The sequence below is a fragment of the Emydura macquarii genome, unplaced genomic scaffold, assembly GCF_026122565.2.
Source record: "Emydura macquarii macquarii isolate MOO-44397 ecotype Brisbane River unplaced genomic scaffold, CSIRO-AGI_Emac_v2 contig_2406, whole genome shotgun sequence".
Lineage (NCBI taxonomy): Eukaryota > Metazoa > Chordata > Testudines > Chelidae > Emydura > Emydura macquarii.
Genome location: NW_027132543.1, coordinates 3,464,307 through 3,470,715, shown reverse-complemented (window position 1 = coordinate 3,470,715; position 6,409 = coordinate 3,464,307).

The following is a 6,409-nucleotide window of genomic DNA, read 5'->3' as shown; positions in this document are numbered from 1 at the left end:
CAACAGATTTATGGGTAGTTGAAGTCTGCCATCACCACCAAGTCCTGTGATTTGCATGATTCTCTTATTTGTTAAAAAACAACAAAAAGAGCCTCATCCATCTCTTCTTCCTTGTTAGGTGGTTTATAGTAGACACTTAGCATGATATCACCCTTTTTTTTTATCCCTTTTATCCTTACCCAGAGATTTTCAACAAGTCTGCCTCCCACTTCTATGTCCAACTCAGTGCAAGTGTATACATCATTGATATACAAAGCAATATCTCCCTCATTTTGTCCCTGCCTATCCTTCCTGAACAAGCTGTATCTTTCTTTGTCTTCTTTTGTGAATGATGAGAAGTATCCCACAAAGTCTCTGTGATGTCAGTTATGTTTTAATTTTGATTATTCAATAGTATTTCTAGTTCTTCCCATCTATTTTCCATACTTCTTCCATTAGTCTTCAGACATCTAAGATATTCATTAGGTTTCCTTTCTATATTCCCTGATGAGTTTTCCCATGTTACTCCCAGATGTATAGCTACATAAAGGTAAGAGACAGGTGAGAGTTTAGCAATTTAAAATAAAAGGTAAGGCACTATTTTTAAAATTTGTTTTCAAATGCATTTTCTGTTAATACTTTAAGTTCAACAGATAGCAAATAATTGGTGATATTTATTGATGGATTACAATGAATTAACGTAGACAAGAGAAATACCTTGTGAATCATAAGTACTATTTAAAAATATCCTATGGCTCCACTCCCCCACCAGGCTGGCCCTGTGTGCTACTGTATAGGAAACCCCCATGAAGCTGGGCTATGCATAACACAGCCTCCACCACATGTAATCCAACCCTCTCCCCCTCTCAGTGAAGTAACAAAGGTTCTGCTATATAGCCCCTTGATGATTAAATGTATACCATAAAATATTGTACAGGCAACCTTAATCTTGGTATTTACCAACTTCTGAGTGCTGAATTTTGCAACCTTTATCGTGTTCTTTGTGTGTGTGTGTGTTTGAAATATAAAGTTAGTTAGGGATCACATTGCAGCTGGCCCTTTTGTAGGTCCAATTTGGAGGAGAGTGCAAAGTTCCTCTGCCCCATCCCTGTACCACCTCCTCATTATAATTCCCCCAAACCCTTGTGTCATCTGGGTAAACAGCTAGCCACAACTGCAGCTCTTTTGCTAAGGGGTCTTCAGGAACTTCTCCCTCTTTACTCAGCCCATATAGTGCTGCAAATAGAGTCAGTAAGAGAAGGGACCATGGCTATGACTCTGCCTCTCCCATGTACAAGCCAGCAAGCTATCCATAGATGATAGATGGGAGCTTACAGAGGGGGCATGTCTGAGAACTTTCAGAGGGGTTATACCTTGAGGAAGAACTTTTAGGATGCTGTCCTTGAAATAGTGTGCCCCAAATTCTTTAAGGTACAAATGAGTCTTGAAGAAGACAACAACAATATGAAGACAGACTGGACAGTAAAAGAAATAAACAATAAAAAGGAGAGTTAATAAAATTTGAGTAAAATAATCCATATGTTACCTTGAAATTAATTTAAAGTCTATGCACTGATGCTCTGCTCTGTTATTCCAGTGTCAGAGTGGTACTGGATTTACACCAGTCTATATGAGAGCAGATTTGGGCCCTCTGTCTCTTTGAAAGGAATATATTTATTGTGAAGACTTTTTTCTTAATTATTAATTATAATTGTTTCTATTTTATTTGTCAAACATACTTTCACATCAGGACTTTTGAGTCCCTTCAGCCCATTGTTCTTTTGCTGCTGCTGAAACCCTGAAAATTCTGTTTATATAGTGCTGTGACACAAACAGCAGCAACAGCTGGTACTTTTCCCAGTGTCACTAGATTCCGTGATTCTTCTGATAACAAAGGAGTTAAGCCTTCTGCCCACTTCTATTTTCAAGGGAAATACTAGATTCTGATTGCCACAAACTCAGAACACATTGCACAGCTGGGCACTGGCTCATGTTGGATGGGAACATGGTGAAAACTAACAGCTATAGGGCCCACTGGCACTAATCAAATCTTATTCTGCCTCTTGCTTATTTTCCACTAGTTCCCATCATCTAAGAACTTACTGCTTTGTAAGGAATCCTGTGCATTCAACTGAGTGAATTTGTTAGGATTCTGTTGCCTATCATCTACTGCCTGTTCTTGACTGCATGCTGAATGAATTCCACTGCCTGCAAAATGAGTATATTTAGAACTTGTTATAATTCCTACCAGATGTTAGCCTGTGACTACAATAAAAAGGTATTATGACATTTTCCATTGAAAGTGAAAAAATTAACATGGCTGTTGTGAGTTCTACTGTAGAATTTACTATTATTCATTTTTAGAATTTTGATCACTGCTCCCTTATTACTTGACAGAGTGCATCTGATTTTGGCTGCAACAAGGTTTTGTGATTGCTTGGTTGTGGGGACTGTTGCTGCAGCAGCCTGAAAAAAGTGGTTTGCACTTGGTGCTGTTTGTGGCTGGTGGTGAGAGAGGAGAATTAGATCAAGGGAAGATCTTTGACAATCTGCAAAATTTGGAACTGAGTGGTAAGGAAATTTTATCAAGATTGATGGATAAACAATTTAATGCTAGATTAATTATATATAAATCACACTCCTTCCAGTGGCATTGTACCATAAGCACATCCATGCTATAGTACCCAAATGCCAAGTCCTTAATATTTCCCATCTACCTCTTGGCTCCCGTCCTCAACACATTTTATACAAATATTGGTCCCATATCTGTCCTTTCTAGAGTCTGCCTCCTCTCCCATCTAATCCTCCTGAAGTTCTATCTCAGATTCTTGTAATATCCTGCCCCAACTATCATCAAAATGAAAGTCAGTCCCAATAGGCCAATAAGTACTTTTGTTTGGTAATTGTTGCCAGCTCAGAAATCCATAAGTAACATTCTCCATGGAAATAAAGTCACAACTAGAGCAAGGAGAAACTTTTCTGATTAATATTTTATTTGCCATAAAATGTGGGGTTTGGGTTGACCTAAACTGTTCACAAATTCACATCAAATTTTACAAATAGTGTGGCCAAGCTTTCTAACAATTTTTTTTAAGTCAAAACATTTCATTTTCATATTTTCAAAATGAAATATTTCATTTCGGATTGGACAACCCATCCTGAAATGGACTTTCTTTTCAATTTTTCAGTTCAGCCATTGAATCAAAAAAAAAAAAAAAATCAATTAGTCACACAGTGCTAGTCACAGTTAATACTCACGAGAAAATCTATTGTCTCTGAAGTTTGGGGCAAAATATCTTAAGAATCCAAACTTCAAGTAAACAAAATGTTTTCCAATATGGATAATTGTGGGGGTGAATAGTGCTGAATAAAATAAATAAATAAATAAGTAGGAGTAGGCATTATAGTAAGACCTTTTTAAGATGTGTGATATTTAAAAATATAGCTTTTTTTCTAAAAACAAATCTAATACAGATTTACGATTTTTTTTCCCATTTACCTCTCAGAAAAAGGACTAAGACTAGAGGGTTCCAAAATATTTGGAGAATAGACACAGTTCATCTGGTTGTACAACATAATTTTAAATATACAAATGAAAAAAAGAAAATCGTTGTAAGGTATCTTCTGGATACATCTGTAATACAGCACTCATCTGAAAGCTGGGACTGAGAGATATCAGAGACTTTAGGGGCCTTGCCGACTCTCTCTGACGTTAGGTGAGGGGAAAAAATCCACAGCTGGTTGATGTAATGCCCAAGCAGGGGAACTGAATACAGTAAATGAGAACCTGGCCCAAAAGTCACTATTCCTCAATTAAAAATATATATATTTCTGAAAATGGTGTAGCTGAATTAATGTCTATGGCAGAATTTGTCCAGTAATACTATAGATCCTGTTGCTTCATGAGAACCTATGTATGTAGTGTATTGAGTGTTAGCAACAATTTTTCATCTGCTTTAGGTGTTGTGGCTATTTGAATCATTGCTATTTAATATTACATATATTTGAAGTAAAGGGTACTGCAACTTCAAATATAAATCTAACTTAAATCCTAGTGTCTGGAAAAGGATCATGTGGAACTGAAAGACAAACAAGGAGACATTACTCATGGCTGAGTAACTACCCTCTGTATACTGACCACTACTGGTATATGGCAGGAGTTAAACGGCTCATATAGGGTGTGATTCTCATTTGCACTAAGGTCACTTTACACTGTTCTCACAGCAGGTGTAAAAATATAACTTACATCCACTTTAAGGCCCCCTTTACACTTCCAGAGTAGTGTAAAGCAACCTTAATGTAAACGGAAATCGGACACCCACTTTAGAATCAGTTTTGACTTGCTGTTACTAAGAAGAGCTCTGCATATTGTAATGGAACAAGGTTGACAGATTTGACATCAATTTTGATTTTTGTAGTAGCATTTGTATTGATTTGAGCATTTAATGCTATAATTTCACATTTTGGTTCTTCTTTCTCAACATTGAATCTTAGAGGCATTTTAATGCTTCTGGTAACATGATCTTTGTAGATTAAAGCCTTTTTGGGTATAATGAAGACATTTTTGATTTTATGTTCCTCATGTCATCCCATAGTGTGGGAGGCCAACTAATGTCCTAGCAATGGGAAACAAAGTACACTGTTTATTTCCAATACAATTTAGTGTCAAAAGGCATTAAGGCAGTGCATATAAATTCTAATTGGGATCTTTCCTTTCCATCAACTGGTCACATTTAGGAGTCAACAGTGGAGATGACCAAAAATCATGGATTTCAGTTTGTAGGGGATTTCATTACTTTTGAACTTGCTATTCTACGCTGGAATGAGAGGAAATTTACTAAGATTTCCCCACAAAGTTGAGATCCCTGAAAAGCTTTTTGGAAATGCCAAAATATCATGTTCCTGAAAGGAGATGTGAAATTGACATTCTTGTCAATTCCACAGCAACTAGTCACTGAATAACATCTGGGAAACTGACAAGAATGTTAATTTCACTTAGCTGCTCTGTGAGAGAGCCTTCCAGGGCTCTCAGGGCTGCTGGGCTCTCTGTTCCAGCCAAGGGAATCCACAGATGTATCTGTGTTTCAGGGAGCCTGCCAGTTTTAACCAGGGCTCTGGGAGCTGGCAGGTTGCCTGCCCAAGCTACGTCCCTGCCTATGTTTCGGCAAATGTTTTATTCTGTCTGTCATATATTTGACTAAAAATTTCAGTCAGTGAATAAGCATTTCCAACCAGCGCCAGTGAACAGGCTGATAATGTTGCTTTTCATTGTCCATTGACATGCAAAAAGGACAGCAAATAAAGTCAGAAATCTATCTGAAGTACCTGTTAAATTTCATCATTTTAGTTCTTTTTCATGGAAATGTAAATAAATCATGATTAAAAAGCACAACCCAAAAACATGACATATTACTTTGCTTGGGCTTTACTGACAAGTGTTCTTCTTAGAAATCTTGGGCCCAGTTTAAAAATAAAATAAACAAACATGTATAGATTTTCAGAACCCGTCACTTTATATAAAGCACAAATTGTCAATAACTCATGCCAAAATACAAAAAGTAAATATCCTTAAAGCAAACTCTAAGTTCTCAAGCAGCATTTTTCTTTGCTTATCTGTACATTTCTATTATCAGTTTGTGTGTATAGTAAAATCAGCATTTACCAGCATCCAAGACGAATGTCTACTTTTGTGTTTTCTTGTCCGTTCTTCTTGATATATCATTTTGCCTGCATGAAAAATTGGATGTCTGCCAGTCAATTTCAGAAGTTTATCTTCACCACAGTCTTCAGGTGTCACTCTTACGTTACTGTCTTTTATTAAAATCAAGATTTTCAAACTTACAATTACTTTCATCTTATATAGTAAACCCAGTCTCCAGGCTACCAAACTACTTTCATGAAATGTGTCTTAAGACTGAGGGCAACTGAATGTAGGAATATATATATATTACTACTTTCTGTATTTTGTGATACAAATGTTATTAACTTAGATATTAAATGCAAGTCTGTTTGCCTTGACCTAGATATAATTTGATATCTAATATGTCTGTTAAAATTCTTTGGGCTATTTATGACTCCAACTACTCTTTTTAACCTTATATACATTCTGTTGCCATAATGGCTTTGTCATAGCCAAGTTATTTCATCTTGTTGCTTCCTGTGCTCAGGTTCTAAGAACAACTTTCTCTTTTCCTGATTTGATTAAATCTGTCCTGATTTTTGCTAATTTCCCCCAACTCTTTAATCAATGGAACTACAACTAGGTCTCTGTCTCGTTTAATAATAATAATATTAAACCACACTACAGTATGTCATTGCACTGTTCCATCCCCTGGCTGCCAATTAAATACTACATTGATATTAACTTTGCTCTTTATTGGCATTAAAAAGCTTTAATTGGGCTGACACTTGAATTCCCAAATGTCCTATT